The sequence below is a fragment of the Alosa pseudoharengus genome, unplaced genomic scaffold (assembly GCF_046254945.1).
Source record: "Alosa pseudoharengus isolate Yale_2024_CS ecotype anadromous, Long Island Sound unplaced genomic scaffold, YU_APseudo_1.1 YU_APseudo_1.1_scf_7, whole genome shotgun sequence".
NCBI classification, from domain to species: Eukaryota; Metazoa; Chordata; class Actinopteri; order Clupeiformes; family Clupeidae; genus Alosa; species Alosa pseudoharengus.
The window spans coordinates 29,018,296-29,038,631 of record NW_027468859.1 but is presented as its reverse complement, the minus strand read 5'-3'; the positions used below and the strand labels follow the sequence as shown (position 1 = coordinate 29,038,631).

The 20,336-nt window shown below is 40.0% G+C and overlaps 1 long non-coding RNA gene across 2 annotated transcripts in view; it reads right to left on the bottom strand.

Moving 5' to 3' along the window:
- Positions 1–1,853: 1,853 nt before the first annotated feature.
- The window catches only part of LOC143110068 (uncharacterized), a 43,088-nt gene continuing 24,605 nt past the window's right edge, over positions 1,854–20,336 (bottom strand). The window contains exons 2-4 of one of the 2 annotated variants that reach the window (XR_012984043.1): positions 3,138–3,230; positions 2,562–2,618; positions 1,854–2,476 (exon numbers count right to left, since the gene is read on the bottom strand). This is a non-coding gene — a long non-coding RNA (uncharacterized LOC143110068). Of the gene's footprint in view, positions 2,477–2,561; positions 2,619–2,709; positions 2,831–3,137; positions 3,231–20,336 lie in introns of those variants that run through there. The other variant, XR_012984042.1, reaches the window with a different exon arrangement.

The window sequence follows — 20,336 nt, the reverse complement described above, 5'->3', positions numbered from 1 at the left end:
TATCAAACGTAGCTTGTGCATAAAAGTTATCTTTTCTTTTACACGTGTGTGAAATCCAATGACGCCAAGTGTGCGCTTCAGACTGTCGTTCAGCCGCAGCAGAGTTACATAATGGATTTAGATCACTAAATAGTAGGTTTTAGAAGGCAGGCAAGCAACTGATGATTGAAAATGGTTTGATGTAGCTTGATGGAAATAATTTTAAAAGTGCAGGTAAAGGGATAAGCAAGCTGACATTGTAATTATAAGGTTATAAGGCAATAGGCTAGGGACTAATTATTACACACGCACACTCAAACATTTAAGAGTGACCTTTATCTTGTTTAATGATAATACAAATGATGATGATAGTAATAATGTCATCATTATTTTTTGTAATTGTTAAGTCTTAGTTCAAAGTTATATTTATGAAACTTGTTGTTGTTATTGTGTTTTTGTTCAAAAAACTAAGTTTCATATCTTAAGTTTCTATTTTTATAAATTTTATTTATCAGAACTTTAATATATTTCGATGTTCCTCTGTTCCACTGTGACAATATTATTTAAAAATAAACAAGTTTGTTTTTGAAATGCATTATCATATTATTTTAGTCAATACTCATAAATAACTACAAATAACTAATGTTAGGGAAATCTGTTAATGTTTTGTTGCGCGTTTCTGAAAAAAAATATATATATCGGAATATCGGATTTTTAAATCAACAAATATTTGTATCGGTATCGGCCTTCAAAATCCTTTATCGGTCGGGCTCTAATTGAAATGTCTAGCCCCCCCATCCAAAAAAAGAAAAATCGAGGTTCGTATCAAACCGTGGGTCAACAAATCGTGATACGAATCGAATTGTTAGGTTGGTGTATCGTTACAGCCCTACTGTATATCGCTACAGCCCTATCCTCCAAAAATCTGTCTAAATTGTACCAAAAAACTCAGCAAAATCAGTCTAATGAGAGTAAAATGTGACCAAACCAAGTTTAAATAGTGATTTTGAATCTTGAAAATGTCAGATATGGACTCAGCATCTCCAGTAACCCCTAAAAACATACTAACATTGTCCATTTTGGCCAAGCAGCTCTTATAATATTATGCTAATTAGCTCAATTACACAAATTGCCCAACATCTGCAAATTAGCATCCGGCAGTTTCTGCATGCTGGGAACCCATACCCTATATTTCCATCATAAAACTTTGGTGTACTCAACATTTCCGGGTCCACAATGGGGCTCTATGGGCTGTCCACCGGACTATTAGCTGTGTTTCCAGCGATTGTGTTTCATGTTTAGATTGTAGATGCATTCTTTACAGTTAATAGGAGCCTCCCCAGCTAACAATTTATGGTTTCCAAAACGTTCTGGGAACCATAGTTTTTGGTTTCGGAAACGTTAGTTTTTGGTTCCCAAAAGTTCCCCGAAGGTTAGTTTTTGAGTAAGTTTTGGTTCCCATGGAAAGTTTGCTGAACGTTCCGGAAACGTTAGTTCTTGGTTATATAAAACGCTCCCTGAACCTTCCCCTAACGTTCCCCAACCGTTGCGAACTTTAGAAACCTTCCCCTAACGTTCCCTAACTGTTCCCATAACGTTCCCTAAACGTTGTAACATTTAGGGAACGTTCCCTTCCATAAATATTGCAACCTTTAGGGAACCTTGCCCTAACATTGCAACCTTTGCATACCAATTGTATTATTACTTTAAACAGCATGAGCAGGAATGCATTATTATATATTAGCAGGAAAGAATGAACAGGCAAAATCGATGGAATTTATAACTTTAATATAAAATTATCAAAAGACAAAAAAAACAATATAAAAGGCCTAACAAATATATATATAAATTAGACTTAGTGTTAGCTAAGTATATTAACATAAGGCATTTGACTGATTTGGTAGGTGCTCTATACATTCAACAAATAGACAGACATACTGTACAATAGAGACAACAATATACATTGTGGCAGATACCAACACAATATACAAAACAACTATACAAATAAGACATAATACCAATATAAGTACACATGGAGTGTGATGTAGAGTGCAAAGTAATAGTGCAAATGTAGTGTGCAAGACACATATTGGAATGATAAAGTATGTAATGGGCAGGTAAACGGTCAAAGCTTATCTGCAGTTCAGGAGAGTGACGGCAGTGGGAAAAGAGTTGTTCTTGTGTCTGGTTGTTTTTGTGTGCAGGGATCTGTAGCGCCTGCCAGAGGGGAGGAAGTTAAAGAGTGTGTGTGCAGGATATGTGGAGTCTTTGGTGATGGTCTCTGCCCGCTTAGGTCCCAGAGTACAAGTGCTGGAGGGAGGGCATTTTGTTCCTCCTCTCCTGCAGCTCAGTGACTGTCGAGCAGGACGACAGCAATATGTCATCGACTGGAGCAGAGGGAGGTGACTGGGAGCTCCTTAAGAGCATGAGCAGCTCATCCATCTTCTCCTCAAATGCGTCCATTCGCTGTGCCATGCGGTAATGGTTGTCCTTATTGCTATGGAAAAATGGATGGTGTTAGTTTTAGTTGTTAAATACATTATATACCTGCATATGTGAACAAATTAAGTGAGTCTTCTTACCTCTTATTTCCGTCTCCATGGCCAAGCCACCTCCCTCTGTGTGATGAGTCACTTGTGCTGTTTACAACAAAAAAAAAGTTAGTTACTCTCAAGTTCCTTGTCATGAAATTGAATTTTCCATTTCCAAGTAAATACAAAGACACTGTACCTTCAACTGGGTCCCAAGATGAAGTGGCAGGCATTATAATAGACCCATCCAGCTCTGGGCAATGAGCTGGTTGCCTGTGTGGTGTTGACTCATCTAAAAAGAAAGTAAATATGAATATTGGTCAGTTAATTTATGGTAGGTTTCTTGCACATGACATTTGCAAAAGATAAACCTATGCTGTTACATTAAACAATCGCTAAAAAGAAAAACTCAAATGCAGGTGGTGGAGGCAGTGACATCTGCTGACCTAATAAAAGGCAGGAAGAGACAAATACATCAGAACAGTAACATGATATGCACCAGGTTAATAAACATGAATGTCAGTAGTTCCATGGTAGGAAATATGAAAAAAAAAAAGTTAGTTACTCTCAAGTTCCTGGTCATGAAATTGTATTTACTTGGAAATGGAAAATTCAAAGACACTGTACCTTCAACTAGGTCCCAAGATGAAGTGGCAGGCGTTATAATAGACCCATCCAGCTCTGGGCAATGAGCTGGTTGCCTGTGTGGTGTTGACTCATCTAAAAAGAAAGTAAATATGAATATTGGTCAGTTAATTTATGGTAGGTTTCTTGCACATGACATTTGCAAAAGATAAACCTATGCTGGACTTTTATATTGAGAAATGTGAAATGTAGAAGTGAAAATTGTTTTATTGATAGATTCGTGTTTTAAGCATTTTCATATTTCATACGGTTACAAAACTGAAATCAAGCACAAACGTATTGTTTATAGCAAAATTGATATCAGCCTAAAAATAAATATATTCTCTTACTCCTTATCTTAATTTGATTACATAAGGCCAATCATTTTTAGTGAATATCAAGTGACTGCAAACCTTGTATAGGCCTACTTCAACAACTTAAACGGAGCTGGTTAAAATAAACATGTCAAAACAGCACTCAGAACAACCAAAAACAACCAATAACAACCAAACGGGAACGTTGTGTGAAGGTACTGTGCAACCACAGGAGAACGTTTTGGTTGGTTGGTTCCCTTAACGTTTAGGAACGTTAAGGAACCCTTAGGTAACGTTCCCTAACCGTTCGTTTTTGGTTTGGTTCGAACTACCCTTTAGGGAACCATACAGTAACGTTCCCGAACGTTCCCTTAACGTTTTGTGTTAGTGGGGTCCTCACATTCCTCCTTATTTCGGATTTATGCTAAAAAACACAAGAGTGCATTACGCTACAATTTAAATGGGCATCTTAAAAGCCTTTTCCCTTTCGTTTCCATCTCGTAAGCTCCACTACAGTAAAAGCGCATTGTTGTTTATCTCCGCTATTTTTCGCCTATTGCGCAAAAGCCTCGTTATATCAATTTCTCATTCTTACAACATAGCCACGCCACAACACCAATAGGCTACGGTAGCCTATATATAGCCTTGGCACAAGCAAGCACACGTTTAACTCGAGAGGAAAATGCAGATTACACTTACCAGATAAATAAACCTCCAATAGCCTACCGTACGTAACAGCGACTTGAGTTATTTGCACAGTAGGCTATGTTTACATCGGAATTGACGTCCATGGTGTTATGGATTCATTTGTCTGCGACGGAACATGCAACTTCTCTCTGGAACACCTTATCAGCTGAAGAGTAACCTTCTGCATAGTGAGCGACAATCCCAAACTCTCGGATGCATTAGAACTTATTTCGGTAGGTCACTTGTACAGCGCAGGCTTTTCCCAAACTGGTGGTGCTTAAAATGCTATATAATACAATTGTGTTCAAAGCAGGATGAGGATAACCTAAGGTTATGTGTGTGTGAGCAGACAATAACTGCTTTGAAAATAGGCCATTTAACATTGTTTCACATTACATCCCATTGAACGAATTCCATGTAGCCTACAGAAGGATTGCAATAATAATGATAATAATAACTTATTACTATATTGCAGAAGGCAAGTAGTAGGCAAGCAGTAGGCAGTGTACTGTACATATCTATCAAACCACCTAGATGGTGAGGGTGGCGCAAAACAAGGTCAAGGAGGCCTTCATGCATTGTAGAATGTTTTGGGCGGCTATTGATTTGAAGGCCCGTTGAAACTACAACAGGTCCAAAAATTAGGTTTATTGTGTGTGTGACTGTTCAGTACTGTTCATATTGACATTTTAAAAGCAGACTTAAAAGTAACTCAAAAGTTACTTTCTCTAGTAACTAATTAGGGCCCGAGCACCGAAGGGCGCAAGGCCCTATTGTTTTTGTAAGGATTATTATTATTATTATTAGGGCCCGAGCACCGAAGGGCGCAAGGCCCTATTGTTTTTGTAAGGATTATTATTATTATTATTAGGGCCCGAGCACCAAAGGGCGCAAGGCCCTATTGTTTTTGTAAGGATTATTATTAGGGCCCGAGCACCGAAGGGCGCAAGGCCCTATTGTTTTTGTAAGGATTATTATTATTATTATTATATTAACTTTGTCTCAGAGCTTTTTCCTTTTTTGAGGTGGTTAACATGGTCGAAAACTCTTGAAATTTGGCACACATATCAGGTGTCACGCAAAGCAGTTAGGTACAAGAGCTTGGCCCTGGGCGTGGCCCAGGGACTCAGTAGCGCCCCCTTAGGTGATTGAGGCAGTGGTTGGCACATACTTTCAGCTAGACGCATCAAATTCGGTAGGTGTGTGTATCTCCCCAAGATGAACAACTTTCGTATGTACAATGCATTAGCCACGCCCAACAGGAAGTGAGGTATTTGGGATTTTGTGCGGACTAAAATGTGATGAATTGTGATGCCAGAAGACGTTCTTCCCATCGGTGAAAACGCATGAAATTTGGCACACACGTCAAGAGGTACCATGAATACACAGCGATAAAAGCTTGGCACTGGGCGTTGCCCAGCAACTCCATAGCGCCCCCTTATGTCACTGTGACTTGTGGTTGGCATATAGTTTTAGATACACACACCAAATTTGGTGGGTGTATGTAACTCCCAAAAACAAACAACTTTTGTATTAACATGCTATTAGCCACGCCCACAGGAAGTGAGGTAATTGAAATTTTGTGCGTTGTGGACATGATCAATTTTAACGTACTCCTCCTAGACGGTTGCTCCGATTCATGTCAAAGTTGGTATACATGACGCCGAGATGTTCCTGATGATAAATTGTGAAGCGTTTTTTTGATATGTTGTAATTTGACGAAATGGCGAAATTATTAATTTTAATACCCTTCCACATAAACAATAAATGTGTCATAATTCACCATGCATGGCTTGAAATGTTTTAAATTTCACAGGTCATGGAAGACCATGTTAATGATAATATTCACATGCCCATAATGCATGTTTGGCATAGCGCCACCAACTGGCAACAGAAAGAATGACAATTATACTGATGTCATATGATCAATTTGAACATACTCCTCCTAGACGGTTTGTCAGATTCATTTGAAATTTGGCAAACATTATGCCAAGATGTCGCTGATGTTAAATTGTGAAGGTATTTTTGAATGTTGTAATATATTTGATATGATTTTAATATCTCACCACATAAACAGGAAATGTGTCATAAATCACAGTGCATTGAATGAATGGTCTGAAACTTCTCAGGTTAATAGATATCATGATTATGATGATATCCAGACACCCAATGGGCCTGCCTGTCATAGCGCCACCACCTGGCCAAGCAGGAAATGTGCCAGAAATGGAAAATGCCTTAAGTGATTGATCTGAAACTTTATAAAATATTGGATATCATTATTGTGATGATATTCACATGCGTAATTCACAGGCCTAGATTAGCGCCACCATCTGGCCAAGCAGGAAATGTGCCAGAAATGCTCTATGCTTTGAATAAATGGTCTGAAACTTCTCAGGCTAATAGATATTATGATTATGATGATATCCAGACACCCAATGGGCCTGCCTGGCTAACGCCACCACCTGGTCAAGCAGGAAATGTGCCAGAAATGGACAATGCCTTAAGTGATTGATCTGAAAGTTTACACACATTTTGGATATCATTATTGTGATGATATTCACATGTGTAATTTCAATGCCTAACATAGCGCCACAATCTGGCCAACCAAAAAGTGTATCAGAAATGTTCTTTGCTTAAAATGAATGGTCTGAAATTTCTCAGGTTAATATATATTATGATTATGATGACACCCAATGGGCCTGCCTTGCATTACGCCCCCACCTGGCCAAGCGAGTAAATGTGGCAGAAAATAAAATACAAAAACAAATAGCACACATCAAATATGTACATTTCACAAACGCACCACGTCGGTGCTTTGTTGGATTCCGACATGTCACGGCTTGCGGCCCGCAGGTGCTCGGGCCCGCCATTGCCGCTTGCGGCTATATTTAGGGCCCGAGCACCGAAGGGCGCAAGGCCCTATTGTTTTTGTAAGGATTATTATTATTAGGGCCCGAGCACCGAAGGGCGCAAGGCCCTATTGTTTTTGTAAGGATTATTATTATTATTATTATTATTATTATTATTAGGGCCCGAGCACCGAAGGGCGCAAGGCCCTATTGTTTTTGTAAGGATTATTATTATTATTATTATTATTATTATTATTATTGTTATTCCACTTTTTTGCTTTCCTGTTTTAGAGGTGGTTAACATGGTCGAAACCTCTTGAAATTTGGCACACACGTCAGGTGTCATGCATCGCAGTTAGGTACAAGAGCTTGACCCCGGGCGTGGCCCAGGGACTCGCTAGCGCCCCCTTAGGTGACTGATCCCGTGGTTGGCAAATATTTTGAGGTGGTTAACATAATCGAAAACGCATGAAATTTAGCACACACATCAAGTGGTACAGTGAATAGACAGGGATAAAAGCTTGGCACCGGGCGTTGCCCAGGAACTCCATAGCGCCCCCTTACGTCACAGTGACTTGTGGTTGGCATATAGTTTTAGATACACACACCAAATTTGGTGGGTGTATGTAACTCCCAAAAACAAACAACTTTTGTATTAACATGCCATTAGCCACACCCACAGGAAGTGAGGTAATTGAGATTTTGTGCGTTGTGGACATGATCAATTTTAACGTACTCCTCCTAGACGGTTGATCCGATTCATGTCAAAGTTGGTATACATGATGCCGAGATGTTCCTGATTATAAATTGTGAAGGTTTTTTTCGATATGTTGTAATTTGACGAAATGACAAAATTCTTAATTTTAATACCCTTCCACATAAACAATAAATGTGTCATAATTCACCATGCATGGCTTGACATTTTTTAAATTTCACAGGTCATTGAAGACCATGTTAATGATAATATTCACATGCCCATAATGCATGTTTGGCATAGCGCCACCAACTGGCAACAGAAAGAATGACAATTATACTGATGTCACATGATCAATTTGAACATACTCCTCCTAGACGGTTTGCTAGATTCATTTGAAATTTGGCAAACATTATGCCAAGATGTCGCTGATGTTAAATTGTGAATGGATTTTTGAATGTTGTAATATATTTGATATGATTTTAATATCTCACCACATAAACAGTAAATGTGTCATAAATCACAGTGCATTGAATGAATGGTCTGAAACTTCTCAGGTTAATAGATATTATGATTATGATGATATCCAGACACCCAATGGGCCTGCCTGGCATAGCGCCACCACCTGGCCAAGCAGGAAATGTGCCAGAAATGGAAAATGCCTTAAGTGATTGATCTGAAACTTTATACAATATTGGATATCATTATTGTGATGATATTCACATGCGTAATTCACAGGCCTAGCATAGCGCCACCATCTGGCCAAGCAGGAAATGTGCCAGAAATGCTCTATGCTTTGAATAAATGGTCTGAAACTTCTCAGGTTAATAGATATTATGATTATGATGATATCCAGACACCCAATGGGCCTATCTGGCATAGCGCCACCACCTGGTCAAGCAGGAAATGTGCCAGAAAATGGACAATGACTTAAGTGATTGATCTGAACGTTTACAAACATTTTGGATATCATTATTGTGATGATATTCACATGTGTAATTTTCATGCCTAACATAGCGCCACCATCTGGTCAACCAAAAAGTGTATCAGAAATGTTCTTTGCTTAAAATGAATGGTCTGAAATTTCTCAGGTTAATATATATTATGATTATGATGACACCCAATGGGCCTGCCTTGCATTGCGCCCCCACCTGGCCAAGCAAGTACATGTGGCAGAAAATAAAATACAAAAACAAGTATCACACGCATCAAATATGTACATTTCACAAACGCACCACGTCGGTGCTTTGTTGGATTCCGACATGTCACGGGTTGCGGCCCGCAGGTGCTCGGGCCCGCCATTGCCGCTTGCGGCTATATTTATTATTATTATTGTTATTCTACTTTTTTGCTTTCCTGTTTTTGAGGTGGTTAACATGGTCGAAAACTCTTGATATTTGGCACACACGTCAGGTGTCACACATCGCAGTTAGGTACAAGAGCTTGACCCCGGGCGTGGCCCAGGGACTCGCTAGCGCCCCCTTATTTGACTGATCGATCCCGTGGTTGGCAAATATTTTGAGGTGGTTAACATAATCGAAAAGTCTTGAAATTTGGCACACACATCTAGTGATACAGTGAATAGACAGGGATAAAAGCTTGGCACTGGGCGTTGCCCAGCAACTCCATAGCGCCCCCTTATGTCACTGTGACTTGTGGTTGGCATATAGTTTTAGATACACACACCAAATTTGGTGGGTGTATGTAACTCCCAAAAACAATCAACTTTTGTATTAACATGCCATTAGCCACGCCCACAGGAAGTGAGGTAATTGAGATTTTGTGCGTTGTGGACATGATCGATCAATTTTAACGTACTCCTCCTAGACGGTTGATCCGATTCATGTCAAAGTTGGTATACATGACGCTGAGATGTTCCTGATTATAAATTGTGAAGCTTTTTTTTGATATGTTGTAATTTGACGCAATGGCGAAATTATTAATTTTAATACCCTTCCACATAAACAATAAATGTGTCATATTTCACCATGCATGGCTTGAAATGTTTTACATTTCACAGGTCTTTGAATACCATGGGAGTGATGATATTCACATGCCCATAATGCATATTTTGCATAGCGCCACCACCTGGCAACAGAAAGAATGGCAATTACACTGATGTCACATGGTCAATTTTAACATACTCCTGCTAGACAATTTGTCAGATTCATATGAAATTTGGCAAATATGATGCCAAGATGTTGCTGATGTTAAATTGCGAACGGATTTTTGATATGTTGCAATATGTCATGATTTTAATATCTCACCCTATAAACAGGAAATGTGTCATAAAGTCACAGTGCATTGAATGAATGGTCTGAAACTTCTCAGGTTAATAGATATTATGATTATGATGATATTCTGACACCCAATGGGCCTGCTTGGCATAGCGCCACCACCTGGCCAAGTAGGAAATGTGCCAGAAATGGACAATGCCTTAAGTATTTGATCTGAAACTTTATAAAATATTGGATATCATTATTGTGATGATATTCACACATATAATTCACATGCCTAGCATTGCGCCACCATCTGGCCAAACAGGAAATATGCCATAAATGCTTTATGCTTTGAATGAATGGTCTGAAACTTCTCAGGTTAATAGATATTATGATTATATCCAGAGACCCTATGGGCCTGCCTGGCATAGCGCCACCACCAGGTCAAGCAGGAAATGTGCCAGAAATGGACAATGCCTTAAGTGATCGATCTTAAAATTTACAAATATTTTGAATATCTTTATTGTGATGATAATCACAGTTAAGCAAATGTAATTTTCATGCCTAACATAGCGCCACCATCTGGCCAACCAAAAAGTGCATCAGAAATGTTCTTTGCTTAAAATGAATAGTCTGACATTTCTCAGGTTAATATATATTATGATTATGATGACACCCAATGGGCCTGCCTTGCGTTGCGCCCCCACCTGGCCAAGCAAGTATATGTCCCAGAAAATTAAATACAAAAACAAATAGCACACGCATCAAATATGTACATTTCACACACGCACCGCGTCGGTGCTTTGTTGGATTCCGAAATGTCACGGGTTGCTGACCGGAGGTGCTCGGGCCCGCCATTGCCGCTTGCGGCTATATTTATTATTATATTAACTTTGTCTCAGAGCGTTTTCCTTTTTTGAGGTGGTTAACATGGTCGAAAACTCTTGAAATTTGGCACACATATCAGGTGTCACGCAAAGCAGTTAGGTACAAGAGCTTGGCCCTGGGCGTGGCCCAGGGACTCAGTAGCGCCCCCTTAGGTGATTGAGGCAGTGGTTGGCACATACTTTCAGCTAGCGGCATTAAATTCGGTAGGTGTGTGTATCTCCCCAAGATGAACAACTTTCGTATGTACAATGCATTAGCCACGCCCAACAGGAAGTGAGGTATTTGGGATTTTGTGCGGACTAAAATGTGATGAATTGTGATGCCAGAAGACGTTCTTCCCATCGGTGAAAACGCATGAAATTTGGCACACACGTCAAGAGGTACCATGAATACACAGGGGAAAAGCCTTGGCACTGGGCTTGGCCCAGGAACTCCATAGCGCCCCCTTATGTCACTGTGACTTGTGGTTGGCATATAGTTTTAGATTCACACACCAAATTTGGTGGGTGTGTGTAACTCCCAAAAACAATCAACTTTTGTATTAACATGCCATTAGCCACGCCCACAGGAAGTGAGGTAATTGGGATTTTGTGCATTGTGGACATGATCAATTTTAACGTACTCCTCCTAGACGATTGCTCCGATTCATGTCAAAGTTGGTATACATGACGCTGAGATGTTCCTGATTATAAATTGTGAAGCCTTTTTTTGATATGTTGTAATTTGACGAAATGGCAAAATTATTAATTTTACTACCCTTCCACATGAACAATAAATGTGTCATAATTCACCATGCATGGCTTGAAATGTTTTAAATTTCACAGGTCATTAAAGGCCATGTTAATGATAATATTCACATGCCCATAATGCATGTTTGGCATAGCGCCACCACCTGGCAACAGAAAGAATGGCAATTACACTGATGTCACATGATGAATTTTAACATACTCCTCCTAGACGGTTTGTCAGATTCATGTGAAATTTGGCAAATATGATGCCAAGATGTTGCTGATGTTAAATTGTGAAGGGATTTTTGATATGTTATATATTTGATATGATTTTAATATCTCACCACATAAAGAGTAAAATGTGTCATAAATCACAGTGCATTGAATGAATGGTCTGAAACTTCTCAGGTTAATAGATATAATGATTATGATGATATCCAGACACCCAATGGGCCTGCCTGGCATAGCGCCACCACCTGGCCAAGCAGGAAATGTGCCAGAAATGGACAATGCCTTAAGTGATTGATCTGAAACTTTATAAAATATCAGATATCATTATTGTGATGATATTCACATTCGTAATTCACAGGCCTAGCATAGCGCCACCATCTGGCCAAGCAGGAAATGTGCCAGAAATGTATGCCTTGAATAAATGGTCTGAAACTTCTCATGTTAATATATATTATGATTATGATGATATCCAGACACCCAATGGGCCTGCCTGGCATAGCGCCACCACCTGGTCAAGCAGTAAATGTGCCAGAAATGGACAATGCCTTAAGTTATTGATCTGAAAGTTTACAAACATTTAGGATATCATTATTGTGATGATATTCACATGTGTAATTTTCATGCCTAACATAGCGCCACCATCTGGCCAACCAAAAAGTGTATCAGAAATGTTCTTTGCTTAAAATGAATGGTCTGAAATTTCTCAGGTTAATATATATTATGATTATGATGACACGCAATGGGCCTGCCTTGCATTACGCCCCCACCTGGCCAAGCGAGTAAATGTGGCAGAAAATAAAATACAAAAACAAATACAAAAACAAATAGCACACGCATCAAATATGTACATTTCACAAACGCACCACGTCGGTGCTTTGTTGGATTCCGACATGACACGGGTTGCGGCCCGCAGGTGCTCGGGCCCGCCATTGCCGCTTGCGGCTATATTTATTATTATTATTAGGGCCCGAGCACCGAAGGGCGCAAGGCCCTATTGTTTTTGTAAGGATTATTATTATTATTATTATTATTATTATTGTTATTCCACTTTTTTGCTTTCCTGTTTTTGAGGTGGTTAACATGGTCGAAACCTCTTGAAATTTGGCACACGTCAGGTGTCATGCATCGCAGTTAGGTACAAGAGCTTGACCCCGGGCGTGGCCCAGGGACTCGCTAGCGCCCCCTTAGGTGACTGATCCCGTGGTTGGCAAATATTTTGAGGTGGTTAACATAGTCGAAAACGCATGAAATTTAGCACACACATCAAGTGGTACAGTGAATAGACAGGGATAAAAGCTTGGTACCGGGCGTTGCCCAGGAACTCCATAGCGCCCCCTTACGTCACAGTGACTTGTGGTTGGCATATAGTTTTAGATACACGCACCAAATTTGGTGGGTGTGTGTAACTCCCAAAAACAATCAACTTTTGTATTAACATGCCATTAGCCACGCCCACAGGAAGTGAGGTAATTGAGATTTTGTGCGTTGTGGGCATGATCAATTTTAACGTACTCCTCCTAGACGGTTGATCTGATTCATGTCAAAGTTGGTATACATGATGCCGAGATGTTCCTGATTATAAATTGTGAAGTTTTTTTTCGATATGCTGTAATTTGACGAAATGGCGAAATTATTAATTTTAATACCCTTCCACATAAACAATAAATGTGTCATAATTCACCATGCATGGATTGAAATGTTTTAAATTTCACAGGTCATTGAAGACCATGTTAATGATCATATTCACATGCCCATAATGCATGTTTGGCATAGCGCCACCAACTGGCAACAGAAAGAATGACAATTATACTGATGTCACATGATCAATTTGAACATACTCCTCCTAGACGGTTTGCCAGATTCATTTGAAATTTGGCAAACATTATGCCAAGATGTCGCTGATGTTAAATTGTGAATGGATTTTGGAATGTTGTAATATATTTGATATGATTTTAATATCTCACCACATAAACAGGAAATGTGTCATAAATCACAGTGCATTGAATGAATGGTCTGAAACTTCTCAGGTTAATAGATATCATGATTAGGATGATATCCAGACACCCAATGGGCCTGCCTGGCATAGCGCCACCACCTGGCCAAGCAGGAAATGTGCCAGAAATGGAAAATGCCTTAAGTGATTGATCTGAAACTTTATAAAATATTGGATATCATTATTGTGATGATATTCACATGCGTAATTCACAGGCCTAGCATAGTGCCACCATCTGGCCAAGCAGGAAATGTGCCAGAAATGCTCTATGCATTGAATAAATGGTCTGACACTTCTCAGGTTAATAGATATTATGATTATGATGATATCCAGACACCCAATGGGCCTGCCTGGCATAGCGCCACCACCTGGTCAAGCAGGAAATGTGCCAGAAATGGACAATGCCTTAAGTGATTGATCTGAAAGTTTACAAACATTTTGGATATCATTATTGTGATGATATTCACATGTGTAATTTTCATGACTAACATAGCGCCACCATCTGGCCAACCAAAAAGTGTATCAGAAATGTTCTTTGCTTAAAATGAATGGCCTGAAATTTCTCAGGTTAATATATATTATGAATATGATGACACCCAATGGGCCTGCCTTGCATTAAGCCCCCACCTGGCCAAGCGAGTAAATGTGGCAGACAATAAAATGCAAAAATAAATAGCACACGCATCAAATATGTACATTTCAGAAACTCACCACGTCGGTGCTTTGTTGGATTCTGACATGTCACGGGTTGCGGCCCGCAGGTGCTCGGGCCCGCCATTGCCGCTTGCGGCTATATTTAGGGCCCGAGCACCGAAGGGCGCAAGGCCCTATTGTTTTTGTAAGGATTATTATTAGGGCCCGAGCACCGAAGGGCGCAAGGCCCTATTGTTTTTGTAAGGATTATTATTATTATTATTGTTATTCTACTTTTTTGATTTCCTGTTTTTGAGGTAGTTAACATGGTCGAAAATTCTTGAAATTTGGCACACACCTCAGGTGTCACGCAACGCAGTTAGGTACAAGAGCTTGACCCCGGGCGTGGCCCAGGGACTCGCTAGCGCCCCCTTAGGTGACTGATCCCGTGGTTGACATATATTTTGAGGTGGTTAACATGGTTGAAAAGTCTTGAAATTTGACACACACATCAGGTGTCACACAAAGCAGCTAGGTAAAAAAGCTTGGCCCTGGGTATGGCCCAGAGACTCGCTAGCGCCCCCTTACGCCCCCTTACATGACTGATCCCGTGGTGGGCATATACTTTCAGCTACACACACCAAATTTGGTAGGTGTCTGTATCTCCCCAAGATGAACGACTTTCGTATGTACAATGCATTAGCCACGCCCAACAGGAAGTGAGGTATTTGGGATTTTGTGCAGACTAATATGTGATGAAATATGTGATGAATCATGATGCCAAAAGAGGTGCTTCCCATGGGTGAAAACGCATCAAATTTGGCACACACATCAAGTGATACAGTGAATAGACAGGGATAAAAGCTTGGCACCGGGCGTTGCCCAGGAACTCCATAGCGCCCCCTTATGTCACTGTGACTTGTGGTTGGCATATAGTTTTAGATACACACACCAAATTTGGTGGGTGTATGTAACTCCCAAAAACAAACAACTTTTGTATTAACATGCCATTAGCCACGCCCACAGGAAGTGAGGTAATTGAGATTTTGTGCGTTGTGGACATGATCGATCCGATTCATGTCAAAGTTGGTATACATGAGGCCGAGATGTTCCTGATTATAAATTGTGAAGCCTTTTTTTGATATGTTGTAATTTGACAAAATGGCTAAATTATTAATTTTAATACCCTTCCACATGAACAATAAATGTGTCATAATTCACCATGCATGGCTTGAAATGTTTTAAATTTCACAGGTCATTAAAGACCATGTTAATGATAATATTCACATGCCCATAATGCATGTTTGGCATAGCGCCACCACCTGGCAACAGAAAGAATGACAATTATACTGATTTCACATTATCAATTTGAACATACTCCTCCTAGACGGTTTGTCAGATTCATTTGAAATTTGGCAAACATTATGCCAAGATGTCGCTGATGTTAAATTGTGAAGGGATTTTTGAATGTTGTAATATATTTGATATGATTTTAATATCTCACCACATAAACAGGATATGTGTCACAAATCACAGTGCATTGAATGAATGGTCTGAAACTTCTCAGGTTAATAGATATCATGACTATGATGATATCCAGACACCCAATGGGCCTGCCTGGCATAGCGCCACCACCTGGCCAAGCAGGAAATGTGCCAGAAATGGACAATGCCTTAAGTGATTGATCTGAAACTTTATAAAATATCAGAAATCATTATTTTGATGAAATTCACATTCGTAATTCACAGGCCTAGCATAGCGCCACCATCTGGCCAAGCAGGAAATGTGCCAGAAATGCTCTATGCTTTGAATAAATGGTCTGAAACTTCTCATGTTAGTAAATATTATAATTATGATGATATCGAGACACCCAATGGGCCTGCCTGGTATAGCGCCACCACCTGGTCAAGCAGGAAATGTGCCAGGAAATGGACAATGCCTTAAGTGATTGATCTGAACGTTTACAAAAAATTTGGATATCATTATTGTGATGATATTCACATGTGTAATTTCCATGCCTAACATAGCGCCACCATCTGGCCAACCAAAAAGTGTATCAGAAATGTTCTTTGCTTAAAATGAATGGTCTGAAATTTCTCAGGTTAATATATATTATGATTATGATGACACCCAATGGGCCTGCCTTGCATTGCGCCCCCACCTGGCCAAGCAAGTACATGTGGCAGAAAATACAATACAAAAACAAATAGCACACGCATCAAATATGTACATTTCACAAACGCACCACGTCGGTGCTTTGTTGGATTCCGACATGTCACGGGTTGCGGCCCGCAGGTGCTCGGGCCCGCCATTGCCGCTTGCGGCTATATTTAGGGCCCGAGCACCGAAGGGCGCAAGGCCCTATTGTTTTTGTAAGGATTATTATTATTATTATTATTATTATTATTATTATTATTATTGTTATTCCACTTTTTTGCTTTCCTGTTTTTGAGGTGGTTAACATGGTCGAAAATTCTTGAAATTTGGCACACACGTCAGGTGTCACGCAACGCAGTTAGGTACAAGAGCTTGACCTCGGGTGTGGCCCAGAGACTCGCTAGCGCCCCCTTAGGTGACTGATCCCGTGGTTGGCATATATTTTGAGGTGGTTAACATGGTCGAAAACGCATGAAATTTAGCACACACATCAAGTGGTACAGTGAATAGATAGGGATAAAAGCTTGGCACCGGGCGTTGCCCAGGAACTCCATAGCGCCCCCTTACGTCACAGTGACTTGTGGTTGGCATATAAATTTAGATACACACACCAAATTTGGTGGGTGTATGTAACTCCCAAAAACAAACAACTTTTGTATTAACATGCCATTAGCCACGCCCACAGGAAGTGAGGTAATTGAGATTTTGTGCATTGTGGATATGATCAATTTTAACGTACTCCTCCTAGACGGTTGATCCGATTCATGTCAAAGTTGGTATACATGACGCCGAGATGTTCCTGATTATAAATTGTGAAGCCTTTTTTTGATATGTTGTAATTTGACGAAATGGCGAAATTATTAATTTTAATACCCTTCCACATAAAAAATAAATGTGTCATAATTCACCATGCATGGCTTGAAATGTTTTAAATTTTACAGGTCATTGAAGACCATGTTAATGATAACATTCACATGCCCATAATGCATGTTTGGCATAGCGCCACCAACTGGCAACAGAAAGAATGACAATTATACTGATGTCACATGATCAATTTGAACATACTCCTCCTAGACGGTTTGTCAGATTCATTTGAAATTTGGCAAACATTATGCCAAGATGTCGCTGATGTTAAATTGTGAATGGATTTTTGAATGTTGTAATATATTTGATATGATTTTAATATCTCACCACATAAACAGGAAATGTGTCATAAATCACAGTGCATTGAATGAATGGACTGAAACTTCTCAGGTTAATAGATATCATGATTATGATGATATCCAGACACCCAATGGGCCTGCCTGGCATAGCGCCACCACCTGGCCAAGCAGGAAATGTGCCAGAAATGGACAATGCCTTAAGTGATTGATCTGAAACTTTATAAAATATTGGATATCATTATTGTGATGATATTCACATGCATAATTCACAGGCCTAGCATAGCGCCACCTTCTGGCCAAGCAGGAAATGTGCCAGAAATGCTCTATGCTTTGAATAAATGGTCTGAAACTTTTCAGGTTAATATATATTATGATTATGATGATATCCAGACACCCAATGGGCCTGCCTGGCATAGCGCCACCACCTGGTCAAGCAGTAAATGTGCCAGAAATGGATAATGCCTTAAGTGATTGATCTGAAAGTTTACAAACATTTTGGATATCATTATTGTGATGATATTCACATGTGTAATTTTCATGCCTAACATAGCGCCACCATCTGGCCAACCAAAAAGTGTATCAGAAATGTTCTTTGCTTAAAATGAATGGTCTGAAATTTCTCAGGTTAATATATATTATGATTATGATGACACCCAATGGGCCTGCCTTGCATTACGCCCCCACCTGGCCAAGCGAGTAAATGTGGCAGAAAATAAAATACAAAAACAAATAGCACACGCATCAAATATGTACATTTCACAAACGCACCACGTCGGTGCTTTGTTGGATTCCGACATGTCACGGGTTGCGGCCCGCAGGTGCTCGGGCCCGCCATCGCCGCTTGCGGCTATATTTATTATTATTATTATTATTATTATTGTTATTCCACTTTTTTGCTTTCCTGTTTTTGAGGTGGTTAACATGGTCGAAATCTCTTGAAATCTGGCACACACGTCAGGTGTCACGCATCGCAGTTAGGTACAAGAGCTTGACCCAGGGTGTGGCCCAGGGACTCGCTAGCGCCCCCTTAGGTGACTGATTCCGTGGTTGGCATATATTTTGAGGTGGTTAACATGGTCGAAAACACATGAAATTTAGCACACACATCAAGTGGTACAGTGAATAGACAGGGATAAAAGCTTGGCACCGGGCGTTGCCCAGGAACTCCATAGCGCCCCCTTACGTCACAGTGACTTGTGGTTGGCATATAGTTTTAGATACACACACCAAATTTGGTGGGTGTATGTAACTCCCAAAAACAAACAACTTTTGTATTAACATGCCATTAGCCACGCCCACAGGAAGTGAGGTAATTGAGATTTTGTGCGTTGTGGACATGATTCATTTTAACGTACTCCTCCTAGACGGTTGATCCGATTCATGTCAAAGTTGGTATACATGACGCCGAGATGTTCCTGATTCTAAATTGTGAAGCCTTTTTTTGATATGTTGTAATTTGACAAAATGGCGAAATTGTTAATTTTAATACCGTTCCACACAAACAATAAATGTGTCATAATTCACCATGCATGGCTTGAAATGTTTTAAATTTCACAGGTCATTAAAGACCATGTTAATGATAATATTCACATGCCCATAATGCATGTTTGGCATAGCGCCACCAACTGGCAACAGAAAGAATGGCAATTATGCTGATTTCACATGATCAATTTGAACATACTCCTCCTAGACGGTTTGTCAGATTCATTTGAAATTTGGCAAACATTATGCCAAGATGTTGCTGATGTTAAATTGTGAATGGATTTTTGAATGTTGTAATATATTTGATATGATTTTAATATCTCACCACATAAACAGGAAATGTGTCATAAATCACAGTGCATTGAATGAATGGTCTGAAACTTCTCAGGTTAATAGATATCATGATTATGATGATATCCAGACACCCAATGGGCCTGCCTGGCATAGCGCCACCACCTGGCCAAGCAGGAAATGTGCCAGAAATGGAAAATGCCTTAAGTGATTGATCTGAAACTTTATTAAATATTGGATATCATTACTGTGAGAATATTCACATGCGTAATTCACAGGCCTAGCATAGCGCCACCATCTGGCCAAGCAGGAAATGTGCCAGAAATGCTCTATGCTTTGAATAAATGGTCTGAAACTTCTCAGGTTAATAGATATTATGATTATGATGATATCCAGACACCCAATGGGCCTGCCTGGCATAGCGCCACCACCTGGTCAAGCAGGAAATCTGCCAGAAATGGACAATGCCGTAAGTGATTGGTCTGAAAGTTTACAAACATTTTGGATATCATTATTGTGATGATATTCACATGGGTAATTTCAATGCCTAACATAGCGCCACCATCTGGCCAACCAACAAGTGTATCAGAAATGTTCTTTGCTTAAAATGAATGGTCTGAAATTTCTCAGGTTAATATATATTATGATGACACCCAATGGGCCTGCCTGTCATAGCGCCACCACCTGGCCAAGCAAGTACTTGTGGCAGAAAATAAAATACAAAAACAAGTAGCACACGCATCAAATATTTACATTTCACAAATGCACCATGTCGGTGCTTTGTTGGATTCCGACTAGTAACGGGTTGCGGCCCGCAGGTGCTCGGGCCCGCCATTGCCGCTTGCGGCTATATTTAGGGCCCGAGCACCGAAG